The sequence below is a fragment of the Eschrichtius robustus genome, chromosome 20, assembly GCF_028021215.1.
Source record: "Eschrichtius robustus isolate mEscRob2 chromosome 20, mEscRob2.pri, whole genome shotgun sequence".
In the NCBI taxonomy this organism is placed as follows: domain Eukaryota; kingdom Metazoa; phylum Chordata; class Mammalia; order Artiodactyla; family Eschrichtiidae; genus Eschrichtius; species Eschrichtius robustus.
Window position 1 is genome coordinate 34,542,975 of NC_090843.1, and position 19,215 is coordinate 34,562,189.

The window sequence follows — 19,215 nt, forward strand, 5'->3', positions numbered from 1 at the left end:
GTGGAAGCAGGGAGCCCAGCCTTAGAACCTGCCCTATTGGGGAGCATAATTTGTAACCCTACCCAACTAGGGAGTCTGGACAGTAGATCCCACTGAATCGCAAGCATTGTCTCTAGATTTACCAAACTTTGGGGTACAGTGGAGGCTCTGCCCAACCAGAGAACCCAGCCACCAACATTATCCAACAGCTGAGCACAGCCAAAGATCTACCCAATTGTCCCCATCCAACTTGAGGTACAGCCTGTGGTTCCATGTTGTGCCATTTGCAACAACTTGGATGATTCTTGGGGAATCATGCTAACTGAAATGTGAGAAAGAGAAATACTAGGTAATCTCACTTATATGTGGAATTTTAAACTGAACTCATAGAAACAGAGAGAGTAGATTGGTGGTTGCCAAGGATGAGGGGGTGGGGAAAATGGGTAAAAGTGGTCATAGTGTACAACTTCCAGTTATAAGTTGAATATGTTACTAGGATCTAATTATAGCATGGTTACTAGAGTTAACCTTACTGTATCATATTCTGTACTAAATACAATGTTATATGTCATTCATATTTCAATAAACTAGGAAGAATTAAGGTAAGGATCCAAATTAACTTTTCCTCAGAGATATCCAACAGATCCAGTACTATTTATTGTAAATACCATTCTTCTCCCCCCCCCCCCGTATGAATTGCAACCTTATAAGAATAGTTTTGTGTCTAGACACACTATTATCTTCCATTGGCTTATTTATCATTGCACCCATATTTATCTGATTATTTTAAATTGCCCTCTTTTATACTAGATTGGTTTATTTCTGGGATTTATATTTTGTTCCATTGATTTCATTTTTTTCTGCTGGCTCCCTGATTTGATAATAGAGTTAGAGCTGTAAACCAAGGTGAAAGTGAAAAGGCAGATTCTATGTACTTTTTCTTCTATCACATGTTTCATTTCATGAAAGAGGACAGACTCTCCTGAAATGGAATCTGGGAAATAGTATCTATGTTTCTCAAAATAAGCTATGTAGAAAGTAATTGCAAACTTCCTCTTTGCCCGTCCATCTCCACAACTCAGAATACCTGACACAGTTAGCATCATTCGTGTCAATAAAGTCTGGTAAGTCCTGCCACAGAATTCTTCCAGCTGATGGGAATCAAGCTCCTTGACTTCAGACTATATTACAAAGCTACGGTAATCAAAAGAGTATGGTACTGGCACAAAAACAGAAACATAGATCAATGGAACAGGATACAAAACCCAGAGATAATCCCACGCAATATGGTCACCTTATCTTTGATAAAGGAGGCAAGCATATACAGTGGAGAAAAGACAGCCTCTTCAATAAGTGGTGCTGAGAAAATTGGACAGCTACTTGTAAAGAATGAAATTAGAACACGCCCTAGCACCATACACAAAAATAAACTCAAAATGGATTAAAGACCTAAATGTAAGGCCAGACACTATAAAACTCTTAGAGGAAAACATAGGCAGAACACTCTATGACATAAGTCACAGCAAGATCCTTTTTGATCCACCTCCTAGAAAAATGGAAATAAAAACAAAAATAAACAAATGAGCATTAATGAACCTTAAAAGCTTTTGCACAGCAAAGGAAATCATAACAAAACAAAAAGACAACCCACATAATTGGGCAAAATATTTGCAAAAAAACCCACCAACATGGGATTTGCAAAATATTCAAACAGCACATGCAGCTCAATATCAAAAACAAACAAACAAACAATCCATCAAAAAATGGGCAGAAATTCTAAATAGACATTTCTCCAAAGGAGACATACAGATAGCCAAAAACCACATGAAAAAATGCTCAACATCACTAATTACTAGAGAAATGCAAATCAAAATTACAATGTCAGAATGGCCATCATCAAAAAGTCTACAAACAATAAATGCTGGAGAGTGTGTGGAGAAAAGGGAACCCTCCTACACTGTTGTTCAGACTGTAAATTGGTACAACCATTATGGAGAACAATATGGAAGTTCCTTAAAAAACTATAGATCTACCATATGATCCAGCAGTCCCACTCCTGGGCATATATCCATAGAAAACCATAATTCAAAAAGATACATGCACCCCGATGTTCATTGCAGCACTATTTACAATAGCCAAGACATGAAAGCAACCTAAATGTCCATCAACAGAGGAATGGATAAAGAGCAGGTGGTACATATATGCAATGGAATATTAACCATAAAAAAGAATGAAGTAACGCCATTTGCAGCAACATGGATGGACCTGGAGATTATCATACTAAGTGAAGTAAGTCAGAGAAAGAAAAATATCATATGATATCACTTATATGTGAAATCTAAAAAATGATAGAAATGACTGTATTTACAAAACAGAAACAGACTCACAGACTTCAAAAACAAACTTATGGTTACCAAAGGGGAAAGGTGTGGGGGGAGGGGGGGAGGCATAAACTAGGAGATTGGGATTAACATATACACACTACTATATGTAAAATAAATAATCAACAAGGACCTACTTTATAGCACAGGGAACTCTACTCAATATTTTATAATAACCTATGTGGGAAAAGAATCTGAAAAAGAAGGGACATATGTATACGTATAACTGAATCACTTTGCTGTACACCTGAAACTAACGCAACATTGTAAATCAACTCTACTCCAATATAAAATCAAAATTAAAAAAATTAAAAAAAATTTTCCAGCTGTCATAAAGGGTCTCAGATACAGTATGCTGGCGTAAGTCTAGCCTGATAGAAGCCTATGGTTCCCTCATTCCTTGTGAGTCTTTCCTCAGCAACACAGAGAACTCTTCAAAACTACCATTTCACTGTCACACATGTCAACAGATGAAAGCTAAGAAATAAATTATGGAATCACCAAAACCAACATGGTCCAATATGCTCCCTACCAACTCTTTCTCTTAAATGCAGATCTTCTGCTGTGTTAAGATAGTAAAGTCAAAGGCAACACTGCCAATGAAACATCCCTAGCAGACCTATTCTCTTTTTCAAGATTCCCATCTACTTGGCTTGCAAGATCAATGATCCTAGTCTTGAAGATAGAGAGTGAAAGGAAAGATTTTGGAAAGAGCAACCAGTCAGTGCCCCAGCATTTAGTAAAGGGAAGCTCACTCTCCTAGGCAACCCCTTAGTTGTGGAAGAGCTTTAAAATGGCCTAAGATAGGTATACTGTCCTTGTAGGTATTAATTCATCAAGAAAAATTAGCTTGGTGTTTCCTCTGGTCATGACCTGAATTTTATCCAAGCTGTGATGCTTTGTGATGTTTTGACTAACAAAAACCTTTCTCCATTGCTTTAAGCTCATGATCTGCCCATAAATCCTCTGACCTCATCTCCTACCACTCACTTTACTCCAGGAACTGGATATCTTTGTTAATCTCCACCAACCTGCCCTGGCTCCAGGTACTTCACTACTGTTGTCTTCTTAGATATTTGCAAAAATTGTTCTGTCCTTGGCTTGTTGGTGTATCAGAAACACCATCCTCTTTTCCACTTCTCTGTTCCTATTTTACTTTTCTCCAGAGCAGTCATCACTGCTTACTTACTATATGTATTTATAATTTATTTGTTCATCACCTGTTTGTCACTGTATCTCCATTTAGAATGTAAGCTTCATGAGAACAAAGGTTGTGTCTACTTTTGCACTGCTACTATGGAGAAACAATTCAATATTCGAGTTGAATATTAAAGGCAATGCAACCCCTTCCTTAAGTCCCAGTTAAAATACCCTTTACTCCATTAAGCCATCTCTGATAGTCAACCTCTACCTTAGGTTTTCTTCTCTCTTCCTCTGTTTTTATAACACTTTATAAAACATTTAATGATTTTTATTTGATCATTTCATTGTTTTACAATAAAAGATATTATCATTTCATCTTATTTATTAGACTATAAGCCCCTCAAGATGTGGGATGAGTCAAAATTGAACCCCCTATAGTACACTGACTTGTGTTAATTAAGTATCTGGGGAGTAAATGAATGGGTGTAACATAATAAATTCATTCATTCACTCATTTACTCATTTGTTTAACAAAGAACTGTCAGAACTCTAGGTGCTGGGGAACAAAACAGGAAAAACATTAATAAATCCTATATTGAGTACCTAAGTTTTATGGCATAGTTTACATAAGTTGCATGCATGTAATCCTTATGATAATTCTATATAACACAGGTTATTATGTCTATTAAAGGATGAGTATACACAAAAATATTGAAGGTTTTATTTTTCTGCATTTAATTTCTATCTCTTCAACCCCAACATACATGCTTTAAGGAATATGCCATGTATTCTAGATTTGTATGAAATCTTGAGTTTAAGAATAATTATTTTGGGACATTTGATGATTATGTTTGTATGACACTGACACAAACCCGTTGTGAGCAGGAGATGTTTGTTGATTTGGGATTGTTGTCTCAAGATACTCTCTCCCAAAGTCCCTGTGAACAGGTTAAGCTCTCTTGTCAAAGGCAGTGGTATTCTGAATGAACATTCTTCATACTTTTCTCAAATCAGATCTCTTCTACTGTTTCCAGCCCTTCTTTAGGTGTTTGTGGCCTTTTACTTTCCATAGCTCATGCCTGTGGCTCCTCTTTGGAGTCCACGTTTAGACCACTGGAGCTACTTATACCACAAGTACAAAAAGTGGGAAGTATCTGCCAGAGAGTTACTCTCCTCCCCACCTCCACTTTCTAGGAGTGGGCAGGGTGAGAATAAGCTCTGGAAGCTTGACTGAAATTGTATGTTTGCTTGACCTCTTCCTCCCCCCCCTTTTTTTTTCCTTTCCTTACTTCCTGGGTTTTCTTCAAATTTACTTAATTAGTCACTTGCACACAAATCCTTATTTCAGGATCTGATTTGGGAAATCTAAATGAAGATAGTCTTCTAATCAGAAACATTAAAGAAAAGGTTTTTCCTGAGAAAGTTAAAGTGTTTGTCCCCTTTTAGAGCTTGTTGCTGAGTCAGGACCTGTCCTTGAGGGTGTCTCATGGTTTTCTAATCTAACCCAGATTAGCAGGAATAATAAATTGCACTTATTTGTTTGGATTGTACCTTGTCTATTGTTGCCCCCAATACATGTATTCATGGTTAAATCAAATAAGCATTGAAAGCTTATTTTAAACTTCATTCATTCATTCTATCTAGCATTTATTGAATATTCATCAACTTCCAGGTAGTCTACTAAAGACTTGGGATACAAAAATAATAAAAAATTTCCTACCCTTGAAGAATTCGCAGTCTGTGGGAAAAGACATGCATGTGATTAATAGAAACACAGTACAGGTGGATAAGTGCTACATGGAAGGTATGTATAAAGCACAGGGAGACCAGAAGGAGCTATAAATTCTGGTAGAAAAAAAACTAGAAAGATTTTATTAAGGAGATGACATTTAAGATGGTCTTAGATGGAGGGAGAGAAAGTAACAGAAGGAGAAGGGAATATTGCCTAGGTAGAGAGAACACTAGGAGTAAAAGAAGCATAATTTGTTGTGGGATTAATTTGTGGGGTTTTTGTTTGCTTCCCAACCCCTACAACTTTCTTTCCATTTCTGAGAAATCAGTCAATCAGAGGATCTTCGCATTTTGGGCCTGAGAGATTTTACCTGAAAGCAACCTTCTTCCAGCAAGAGTGATGTTGGTGGGAGGTGTAAGAAGCAAGGATGCAGAGCTAGGCTGTGTGTGTGGGATGAGAAATGGAGGAAGCTGAGGTCTGCAGTCCTCCTGGATTTAGATAGTAGTCATGTCACCAGTGATCATTGTGGACAACACCAGAGGAGACTCTGAATATTCTGCTCAGTATAAAATTTTAGAGTCCCAAAGAGAGTGATGGGTGGGGAGACAGAACCATAATGACTAAGATTGAATTTATTTTCAACTTAGTAAATGGCTGAGATGTTAGATTTAATTTGATTTAAAGAAAACAGTGAAATAAGAAATTTCTTATATGTGAATTTTCAAAATAAAATTTAATATTTATTTCTGGCTTGATGAACTTGGAGAACTATGAGTGTTTTGCATACCTCTCATGTAGGATATAAGGAGAGGTTGGGAATTTGGGTTGGAAGCAGGTCGTAAACGTGCTGTGATTTTTTAATGCTCTGATAGGAACCATTACATATTTTAAATAGAAAAAAAATATAACAGGCTCATGGTAGGATTTGGGAGTGGGTAAAAATTGGGTGGAAATTCTCTACATGTAAGTCACAGTGACAGGCCCTGATGATGGAGATAAGCAGAAAGTCTGTCATTATCTCAAGTGATTCCTATTTTTCTGGGGAAATGAGGCTTATTCTAAAGAGGGGGGTGTAACTAATGCTACAAGAAAATGACCATCAGAGGCTACTTTCAGTTTCTTATTTGTTTTGTGTTCTTTTTATTGCATTCTGGGAGTTAGCCACTGTGTAGTAGATTCAACCCTATCTTGGTCGCTTCATCAGACTGAGTGGTTTGTTTAGGTCTTGGATGAAGTTACATTGCCTACTCCTTGGATGTGATGGTAGAGCCATGACTTCTGTGTCCCCACATGCCTTTCCAAATCCTTATGTTTTACCTGAATTTACTGTTGACAACCTTACTCAGACTCCACTGTTGGATAAGTCATGGTTAGACATGTGGCCCCCACACTCCTTACCTCTTGAGTCAGCTCAGTTCTACAGACTACAGACTACATCTTTACTCCATCCACATCTGTAGACTACTCTCTTTCCTAGAGTACATTTTTCAGTTTTTGTCTAGAACTGAGGATACCACTAAGTACCAAGTACTTGGTTAGAGTTCTAATACCTAACTTAACTGCCACTGACTTCTAAATTCTGTATTCCACATTCATAGCATATTTTCTGGTGTTAACACATGTGGGCTAATCATAAGACCCAAAATCAAGATGCTTGACTCCTAAATTTGTAATGCTGTCTTGATGTTTAGGTGTCAACTTGATACCATGTTCCAGCACTGGCTTCCTTTAGGATTCTAAGGCTGTCATACTGTCATACTCACTTTATTTAGATCATGTCCCTAAGCCTCCTTTATAACCAAGTAGACTTCTTGGATCCTAATTGTTGAGAATCTTATTGCCCCTTCACACAAGCTAAGAATATGGAAAGGATAAGGTACAGGGCTGTGGAGGAGAAACCAAAAGAAAAAGAGTGGAAATAAAAGATATCCTAGACCTCACTATACATCTGAGATTCCCAATTCACTGATTTTTATTTTTCATTTGATCTTAACACATACAACAACAAGACTTCAGTCTCCCAGGAGAAAGAGGTTCTGAAGGCTTTGAAAAGGCTCTTTTTATGTGATGAGAGATGACCCTGCTGTGGGACCACCACATTTCATGGTGACAGAATGAAAATCAGTACTTGCAGGGCAAGATGCTGAGCAAGAGATAATTTAGAGCATCTCTGTAGTGACGTTTTGCCATTTTAAAGGGGTTTGATGTGGTTCTTTGGAGCAGAAAAAATTTAATCCCTTCAAAATTCAGCATTGAAACCCTTTGGTCTAAGAAAACATTATGTAGAAAACAAATATGGAAAATATAGAAAACAGAACTGTCCATGTTGAAGCAATTGTGTGGTGCCTGAGTCCTGGCTGCCAAAATTCCTATTCCACCCTACAGCTATGGTGGTATCCAAGGCTCTCAGTGTGATGTCCACAGAGCAGCAGAGGCTACACACTGGCATCCTGAAGGGTGGAGCCAGCACAGAGATGTGTCTGGTTTTGATATTACAATGTTTTACAAAAACTGAGTCAGTACTTTGAGGCAATTCACATAAAAAGCTTTAGTTTCCTATCTTCTGAATAATTTGAAGTCATTCAACATGGACTATTTATTTCTCACACAATAGCAATGATTTAGAAAAAGAGCAGTGTATTAAGAGTTTTCCAGAGAAACAGAAGCAATAAGGTTGAGATATACCCACATATAGCTATGGTTATCTACCTATGTGTCTAGATAGATAGATAGATAGATAATAGATATAGATATACATAAGAAATGCATGTGTTATTTATGTACCATATACCTACCACCTATTTATCTACATATAGAGAGATTTATTTTAATGAATTGGCTCACATGATTGTGGCTCATAAAATTGTGAAGCCCAAAATCTGCAAGGCAGGCAGTCAGGCTGGAGACCCAGAGAATTGCTGTTGGAGTCTAAAGATATCAGATGAGGGTAATCTCATCCACATTATGGAGGATAGTCTGCTTTACTCAAAGTCTTCTGATTTAAATATAATCTCATCTAAAAATCTTATCTAAAAAGAATTTCACAGAGAATCTAGCCAAATTGACACATAAAATTACAAGCAGCCTGTGACACATCAAAAACAGTTATCTCTTTTATTTATTAAAAAGTTATTGACTTTAGATATATTTTCTTTTGTTTCTTTAAATTTTGAAATAATTATAAATGTACAGAAAACCTGGAAGTACAGTACAAAGAACTTTATTTTCCCCAAATGAGTATAGAGTAGGTGGTCAACATAATGTCCTATTATTATTGAATATATTGGCATGTATTTTGTGCAAACAAGATTATTCACCTACATAAGCTCAATGCAACTCCTAAAATCAGGAAATTAACATTACATTACCATACCAATGCTTGATCCTACTCAAGAGTAACCCCATAATGGGCAAAAGGATCTTACTCACAATCAGGAATTTGCATTTAGTTGTCATAATCTCTTTACTATCTAGTCTGAAACAGTTTCTCACTCTTTCTTTGATTATTATAACCATGATGCTTTTGAAAATTATAGGTCAATTGTTTTGTGGAATATCCCTTAGTTTGGGTTTGTTCAATATTTTATAATAATTAGGTTCATTTTATAAATCTTTGGCAGGAACATTACAGAAATGATGCATGTTCCTCCCATTGCATTTTATTAGGTAAAAAGATTATCTGAAATCAGAGAAACAGTTGTAAGATTAGGTGTGGACGGGTGTGGTTGAACAGAAGCAGCTGTAGATATTTTGGAATTGTGTATAAGTGTGCCATGTTTTGTGCATTTCTGCTTAACTGGATTCAACTGAGTATGGATTTCTGCATTCACATAATATTCTTCCCAGACAAAATCATCCATAAACAAATGTTATTTTTGAGGTATATTAAAATTGTTCCTTAATATATCAATCACATTGGAATACATTCATGTTTTCCCAAGTGTTAAAGCAAAAACCACTTGATAAATCTGAATAAATCTGCTTTACTTATTTGGATAATTTAACTTTTTTTTTGGTAAAGACTTGGAAAAAGAAAATCTTAGAGTGGTGCTGGAAGCAGTTAAAACAGTTTTCAAAAACTGTAATAAGTCCATTCACAGAGAAAACTCATGATGTTAATTGTTATATATTCTACAATCTTTGTCTTAGTACTTTACCTGTAACATTTTATAACCACAATTACTACTTCAGGGCTACTAATTCAACAAAGAGATAAATGGTAGCAGAGTAATCTCTCTCCTCAATGTAGGTACAATCTGCCTGATAAATATCTATCAGGAAAGGGAAGATTTCTACATGAGAAAAATGCAAGGAAAGAGCAACCACATCAAAAATATTACTGAATTTGGACCTAAAAGAATATACACTTGTATACCATAAGTTTTATGAATAATTTATATGACAGAAAGAACCATATGAAATGATTTACACCTATTTAAGTAGAGTCATAACAGACACTGCAGGCTGGCACATTGATTTCTCAAAATATCCAGGAATAAACATTCATATAAATACAAAAGGAAGCAGTAGACTTCTAAACTTTTTTAGAGTTTTGAACTCTGTACCAGGCCTCTGCAATTTTCCTTTTTCTCCTTTTCAGCTGATTTCAATAGTCCTGCATTTTCTCTGGGTTTTTGACAAGTGACAAGACACAATTCTTGTCAGCCCTCAATCTCGGATTTTACTGAACAAGGTAAGGCTTTAGCCAAACAAGTGGATTTCATATTTAAAGTTTCCTCTGGTAGTAATGCCAGTTTAGGGGAAAATCAGAGAGTGTAAGAGTACCTTACATCCATCCTTTTTAATACTTCAGAATTCCCCTGAAAAGCAAAAACACATCTCATTCTAGGTTTAAGTCACTGTCCATCTTTGTGCTGGCTGATAGAGCACTTAAATTAAAGCATAGGACTTATGTCTTAGAGAAGAAAAAGCTTTCAAGCTGTCTTGGCCAAAAGGTGCACATTCAAAGAGTAGGCTAAATGGAGAGAGGCACAGACCTGCTCATTCGTTCTATAATTTGGATTGTAGCATTGAACTTATCACTGGACAAGGATACTCCTTAAAGCATTATTTGTTAAAGGAAGAAAAGGTCCCACAAAATCTAGGAGCAAACTGAAGATCTATCAAGAGATTAAATTATTAATTTTTAACAATGGAATTATATGCATCAATTTAAAGCTATGTATTTCTTGACATAAGAAGAACCTTATAACATATTGTGGAAGGAAGAAAGAGGATACAGAAGAGTATTCAAATTAATAAGCATGAGCATGTAAGTGTATGTGTGTGTGTGTGTCTGTGTGTATGGGCATGTATGTGCATACATGTGTTTGAAAAGATGTTCTTCAAACTGTTGATGGCAACTAATTCTGAATTATGAGATTTGTAGTGATCTTTTATGTTCTTTATTGCAATATGTAAAATAGTACCTATAAGGTCTTATTAGTGTCTCCATTTTATGGATGAGCAAGGAAGGGTGAGGCAACTTGCCCAAGAGACACAGTTGAAGACAAGATTCACCTTGAGGCATTTTGCGTCCAAAGGCTACAGTCATAATCATAAGTGGGGAATACATTTTGGGAGGTCGAATCCACATTTCAGATTGGTTTAAGAGGCAGGGATAAAGGAGAGATTGTGCATATGAAATCTTTCTTATCAAATCTTGATTTGTTGGTGGAGAAGATTTGGGAAACTAGGCAATGCTATTGCAAGTTCCTGAATAATGGTAATTGAGCAGAGCTAAATTTGTATTGTATCATTAAAAATTCCAATGAGCTATAGAAATTCATTAATTAAAACTAATCCCCTTCATGACTGATATGATGACCCAAAAAAAGATGTAACTCTGGACCCTGAAAGGGAGTGTACTCACACCACAGGTGTATTCAGGAATATAGTACAAGAAAGCTTTTCTAAAAAAAATAAAGCCATAAATGTACAGATTGAAAGAATACTATGTGATCAAATGGGAAAAATCTGCTAAAGCATGACAATCACTGAAGTTCTTGTTAATTCCAAGTATAAAATTTACCACTATTGTAATCTATATAGAACAGAAATATCTAAAAAGAGAAAAAAATCAGATTGGTTTCACAATTCTCCTCACCAACAATTCAACAGAGAATACATTAGAATAATGTCTTCAGAATTATGAGAAAAGTGAATACAAAAATTTCACACCCTGCTAAGTTATTGTAAAATGGCATAGAAAAGTAATGTCTATAATTTAAAAACAGAGGAAAATTGCACTCAGATGGATTGATTGGATAAATACCTTTATGAAATCTAGCCAATCAGAAGAAAAAGTGGAGGAGGAGGAGAATCAAAATGAGTAAGTCAGAAATTTGGAAGATAAAAGATGAAAGAAATGGTAGTGATCACTGAAGGTATATAAATACAGAAATTAGATTTTAGAATCCATATTAGATGGCTTACAGACTATAATGCAAAGGGTATAAAACCTGACAATGTAAAATATTATAATAACTAATCAAAATCAAGAATAGGAAGATACAATAGATAGAAGGCATTTTAAGTTTAATAACGTCCTTATTTTTCAGAGCAAGTTACCAATAGTGTTGAAATTGCTAAATTATTAAATAGAATTTAAATATATGACTATAAAGTTATAAGGTATTAAAAGACAACCACTGGAGAGTCTACAATTGTAATTCAAAGATTTGAAATTAACAAAAGGGGGACAAGGCAAAAGATAGCAAAAAAATAAACCTCACAAACATTTACAACCAAAACCACATTAAAAACAAAGTAAAAAGCAAACACCTGAAGATTAAATGGAAAACAATTCTCTTCAATAAGTTGAGGTCAATGAGTGAATCCAAAGGAAGATATCAAAACTTTTAGAACCCATAGTGGATTTTGTTGGTGACAAACCCAGATACATTGTGTCTTTTCTTCTCCTTACTAGAAACTAGATTTTGCTCTGGTAGCTACCCCCAGACCTGCAGTTCTGTTTTTCAGAATAAACTAAGAATTGACTTGATTGATGCAATGGAACTCTCACCCTTTTTGCTAGGAACTGGCTGAGGAATAGTCACGTGAACCAGTTCTGATAACAACATGGGAGAAGATGTATAATACAGACATCTGGGAAAGTTTTCCCTTGCTCTTGAGTAAGTCAAAAATTCGAATTGTGAATAAGCTCTAATTGTGAACATGGAGCTCTAAATGGAAACATGGGATTCATCTTAGGATATAGCCTCTACTGGGATCACAGAGTAGAGAGGGAGTAAAAAACTTACAGCCTTGAAAACATCATAGAGTGGTCATTAAATCCATCCTACATACAAACTTCCTCTTATGTGAGCTAATACATCTCATTTTCAGTCAATTTCAGGTAGTTTTTGTTTGTTTTGTTTTACCTACAGCATCATGCATCTAATAGATACAGTTAATAAATGACAATAAAATAAACTATTAATTCAATTATTCTATAAACATTTGTTGAATAGTCATTATGTACTATGCAAAGAAATAACTTAGTAAATACATATGCAGCCAATGTGTGCACACACGCACACAAAGGCATATTAAATGTATGCATACACACATATACACACATAGGGAGAAGGTAGAGGAGAAAAGAGAAGACAGAGAAGATATAGAAAGATATATGACAGAACTCTGAACAGTGTATAACATTTCAAATAATTGAATTCTTTACAAGTATATGTTACTTTAAAAACAAAATGTTCTTTAAAATTTTTTAGATTTAAAAAATCTATTTTCATTTTGACAATAAAGAAATCCTTGCTGTCTCTAGTATCTGCCCTTACAAAAATATCAACATTATCCTTTTGGCTATAAACAACTGGTGAGAAGATCTCAGCAGGAATACGGCAGAATTCTGTAATCTTGCTGGGGTTATATATCCTATTTCTTCATCTAAGAAAAATATAGAAAAAACTCTAGAACAAAATGCTTCAATAGCTCAACATTTCTGGAACATTCATATATGCAGAAGAAAAACACTCAACATCATTTTAAAAAGAAAAAGAAAAAGTTATCCAAAAAGCACATTCTGCAGAGCTACAGCTGTATAGGCACACACGTTGTACTTACTGGTATATAATATAGTTCTTATTTATTAAGGAGACCATTTTTTAATGGCTTAGGAATTAAAATCTGGTTTCAGCAACTCCTTTACCCCATTGCAGTAAATTAAATTTAATGCTGACAAGAGTAATATACATTAAACTCCAGAGCAATAAATTTAAGCACCAAATTAATGCACTGGACTGAAATGAAGGGTCTAGGGAGAACATTATGAACAGTGCAAACTCCCTTAATGATTCTTTATTTCATGACGGAGAAAAATATATCTAGGAGTAAAAAATGCAAAACCACGGGCTTCCCTGGTGGCACAGTGATTAAGAATCCTCCTGCCAATGCAGGGGACACGGATTTGAACCCTGGTCCAGGAAGATCCCACATGTCACAGAGCAATTAAACCCGTGCACGACAATTACTGAGCCCACATGCCACAACTACTAAAGCCTGTGCTCTTAGAGCTAATGTTCCACAACAAGAGAAGCCAGCACAATGAGAAGCCCAGGTACCACAATGAAGAGTAACCCCCGCTCACCACAACTAGAGAAAGCCCATGTGCAGCAACGAAGACTCAACGCAGCCAAAATAAATTTTAAAAAATGTAAAACCACCACAGTCTCAGAAGCCTCTGGGATTGCTGATACTGTTTTGTGTGTCTCTGTTGAAATTCCTTTAGCAGAATCTCATCTATTCATTCTCCACTCATTTCATGAATATCATGTTAGTGCTTTTGGATATAGCAACACCATTTTAAGAGAATGAGATGTGATTAATGAAAGGAAAATAGGAACTTGTATTGAAAATTTCAGGGGAAAATTGAAGGTACTTCAATTGAAAATTGAAGGTATTCCTTAATAAGATTAAAAATTTTCACTTTTTTTCTGCATCCTGAATATAAGCCACCTCACAGCTTTAAATCTGTTTTTAAAACAATTTAATTTTAAAAATAGATGCAGATCCTGGGTATATAGGGGTTGAAAGCTCTACCAAAACTTCTATTGTTTCCAGTTTTGTTGAGATATATAATTGACATACAAAACTGCATAAATTTAAGACATACAGCACAATGGTTTCACTTAAATATTTTATAAATGATTACTGCAATAAGTTTAGTTAGTATCCATCATGTCATATGATACAATAGAAAGAGAAACAAAAAAAGAAAAAAAAAATTTTTCCTTGTGATGAGAACTCAGGATTCACTCTCTTAAGAACTTTCATATATATATATACGAAAGTATATATACACATATACATATACATGTATATATATACATATACATGTATATGTATATATATACATACACCCACAACCAACAGTTTCCTTACAAGGCAGGGCCTGGCAACCAACCAGATCAGGGTCAGCCCCTCCTTTCCTATGTTCCCACAGTGGTCAGCCACCACAACAGAAGGACTCATACAGTTCATATAGAGGGCATCCCTAGAGCATATAACTGGTAACCAGATGGGAGTGAACTGCTGGGCCCTATAAGATGTCTACTACATAAAACCACTTCTCCAAGATTGAGAAATGTAACCAACCTGCCAAGTATCAATACATAGAAATAAAAACAAAAATCAGGCAAAATGAAGTGACAGAGGAATATGTTACCAACAAAGGAACAAGATAAAAGCCCAGAAGAAGAAATAAGTGGAGAGGAGATAGACAAGCTACCTGATAAACAGTTCAAGGTAATGATCATAAGGAGTTTCCATGAACTTGGGAGAATAATGGATATTATCACACAAAATTTTAACAAAGAATTAAAAAATATAAAGAAGAATCAAACAGAGCTGAAGCATACAATAACTGATATTTTAAAATACACTAAAAGGAATTAATAGTACATGAGATGATACAGAGGAACACATCAGTGAACTGGAAGAGAGACATCACTCAAGTTGAACAGAAAAAAGAAAAAAGAATTTTAACCTCTGTGACAACATCAAGCATACTAATATTCACATTATAGGAGTCCTAGAAGGAGAAGAAAGAGAAAGAGAGAGAACATATTAAAAGACATCATAGCTGAAAACTGTCCTAATCTGGGAAAGGAAACAGACATCCAGGTCCAAGAAGAATGGAGAGTTCCAAACAAGATCAATCTAAAAAGGACCACACCAAGACACATTGTAATTAAAAAAGCAACAATTAAAGATAAAGACAGAATCTTAAAAGCAACAAGGGAAAAGAAATAAGATGCATGCAAGGGAACACCCATAAAGCTTTATAGCAAAAAATCTATAGGCCAGAAGGGAATAGCATGATATATTTAAGGTGATGAAAGCAAAAACAAAACAAACAAACAAACAAACAAAAAACCCCCCAAAAACCTACAACGAAGAATATGCTACTCAGCAAGGCTATCATTCAGATATGGAGAGATCAAGAGTTTTAATGACAACTAAAGCTACGAAATTTCAGTGCCATGAAACCAGCCTTACAAAAATGTTAAAGGGACATTTCTAAGTGGAAAAGAAAAGTCCACAACTAGAAATACAAAAATTTTGAAAGAAAAATCTCATTGATAAAGGCAAATATACAGTAATATCAACCACTTATAAGGCTGGTAGGAAGTTTAAAAGACAAAAGTGGTAAAATAACCTATATCTACAATAAGTAGGTAAGGGATACAGAAAACAAAAAGATGTAAAACATGACATCAAAACAGTAAACATGGGGGAAGAGGTAAAAATGTAGGACTGTTAAAATGTGTTTGAACTTAAGAGATCAGCAACTTAAAATAATCACTATCATGTATATATCTATCTATCTATCTTCTATCTATCTAATCTATATCTATATATAAACCTCATGGCAACCACAAACCAAAATCTATAATAGATACACACACAAAAAAAGAGAAAGGGAGACAAGCTACCTGATAAATTTCAAGCATAACACTAAAGATAGTCATCAAATCACAAGGGAAGGGTATTCCCTGGTGGTCCAGTCCAGTGATTAAGACTCCATGCTCTCACTGCCAGGGTCCCAGATTCAAGCCCTGGTTAGGGAACTAAGACCCCACAAGCCACATGGTTTGGCCAAAAAATATATATATATTAATAATCACAAAGGAAGAGAGCTATAAAATAAGAAAGAAAAGAAATAACTACTAAAACAACCAGAAAGCAATTAGCAAAATGGAAATCAGTACTTACCTATAAATAATTAATGTAAATAATGTAAATAGTCTAAATGCTCCAATCAAAAGACATAGAGTGGCTGAATGGTTACAATAACAAATCATATATATGCTGCCTACAAGAGACTTACTTCAGGTTTAAAGAAATACACAGATTGAAAGCAAGGGGATGAAAAAAAGGTATTACATGTAAATGGAAATGAAAAGAAAGCCAGGGCAACAATACTTGTGTCAGGCAAAATAGACTTTAAAACAGAGACTGTAACAAAAGACAAAGAAAGCTATTACATAATGATAGAGGGATCAGTTAAAGAAAATATAACTGCTGTATATATATATATATGCACCCAACATATGAGCACCTAAATACATAAAGCAAATATTTAAAAAAATCATAAAGGGAGAAATTGACAGTAACACATTAAAAGAACCAAACAACCTAATTTAAATAATGGGCAGAGGATCTGAATACACATTTTTCAAAAAAAAGACATACAGATAGCCAACAGGCACATGAAAAGATGCTCAACAGCACTAATCATCAGGGATATGCAAACCAAAACGACATTGAAGATATCACCTCACACCTGTCAGAATGGCTATTATTAAAAGCACAGCAATTAACAAGCCTTGGCGAGGATGTGGAGAAAAGGGAACACTCATGCACTGTTGGTGGGAATTTAAATTGGTACAGTCACTGTGGCTAACAGTATAGAGATTTCTCAAAAACTTAAAAAAAGAACTACCATATGATCTAAAATTTTCACTGCTGGGTATTTATACAAAGAAAATAAAAACACTAATTTCAAAAGTCATATGCACTCCTATGTTCATTGTAGCTTTATTTACCATAGGAAAGATTTGGAAGTAATCTAAGTGCCTACTGATAGATGAATGGATAAAGAAGATGAGATATGTAAATACAATGGAACATTAAAACAGACTAACATATTGCCATTTGCAACAATATAGATGGACCTAGAGGGTATTATGCTAAGTGAAATAGGTCAGAGAAAGACAAATACTGTAGTATGATCACTTATATGTGGAATCTAAAAAACAAAATAAATGAACAAATACAAATAAACAGAAACAGGGTCATCGAAACAGAGAACAAATTGGTGCCAGAAGGGAGAGGAGAGAATTACATGAAGGAGATTAAAAGATACAAACTTTCAGCCACAAATAATTAACTCATGATAATGAAATGTACTGTGTGGGGAATGTAGTCAGTAATTTTGTAATATTTTTATATGGTGACAGATGGTAAGTAGATTTATTGTGGTGATCATTCTGAAATGTATAGAAATATCAAATCACTATGTTGTGTGCCAGGAACTAATATAGTGTTGTAGTTCAATTATACTTAAAAAGCAAACAAACAAATAAACTCATAGAAAAAAAGATATCAGATTTGTGGTTGCCAGAGGTAGGGTGAGTGGTGAGGTTAAATTGAATGGAAGTAGTTAAAATATACGAATTTCCATTTATAAGGTAAGTAAGTACTAGGGATGTAATGTGCAACACAATAAATATAATTAACACTGCTGTATGCTATATATGAACATTGTTAAGAGAATAAATCCTGAGTTCCCATCACACACAAAAAATATATTTTTATTTTTAATTAAAATTTTTTTCGTTACCCCTTCACTTAATTTTTTAATTTTTAAAATTTAAAAAATATATTATTTTGTTTTATTATTTTATTAAAGTATGGTTGATTTACAATATTGTGTTAGTTTTGGGTGTACAGCAAGCATAGTGATTCAGTATTTTTGCAGATTATATTCCATTATAGGTTATTACATGATAGTGGGTATAATCCCTGTGCTATACAGTATGTCCTTGTTGCTTAACTATTTTGTATATAGTGGATTGTATCTGTTAATATCATACCCCTAATTTGTACCTCCCTGCTTCCCTCTCTCCTTTGGTAACTACAAGGTTTTTTTTTTTTTCCCATATCTATAAGTCTGTTTCTGTTTTGTATACACATTCATTTATATTACTTTTTAGATTCAACATGTCAGTGACATCATATAGTATTTGCCTTTGACTTATTTCACTAAGGATAATATTCTCTAGGTCCATGCACATTGCTTCAAATGGTAGAATTTCCTTGTTCATTATGGCTGAGTAATATTTTTATGGCTGATATATATATATATATATATATATATATATCTATCTCATATATTCTTAATCCAATCATCTGTTGATGGACACTTGGATTGCTTCCATGTCTTGGCTGTTGTAAATAGTGCTGCTGTAAACTTTGGGGTGCATGTAACTTTTCAATTTAATGTTTTCATTTTTTCTAGATATATACCAAGTAGTGGAATGCTGGATCATATGGTAGTTCTATTTTTAGTTTTTAAAGGGAAACTCCATACTGTTTTCCATAATGGTTGCATCAATTTACATTCCCTTCCACAGCATACAAGTGTTCCCTATTCTCCACATCCTCTCCAACGTTTATTCTTTGTAGACTTTTTGATGATAACCATTCTGACAAGTGTGAGGTGATACCTCATTATGATTTTGATTTACATTTTCCTTATAAGCAGTGATGTTAAGCACACTGTTAGCCACCTGTATGTTGTCTTTGGAAAAATGTCTATTCAGTCTTCTGCCCATATTTGATTAAATTGCTGTTGACATCTATGAGCTGTTTGTATATTTTAGAAATTAACTTCTTGTCAGTCACATCATTTGCACATATTTTTTTCCCATTCTGTAGGTTGTTTTTTTCATTGTGTCC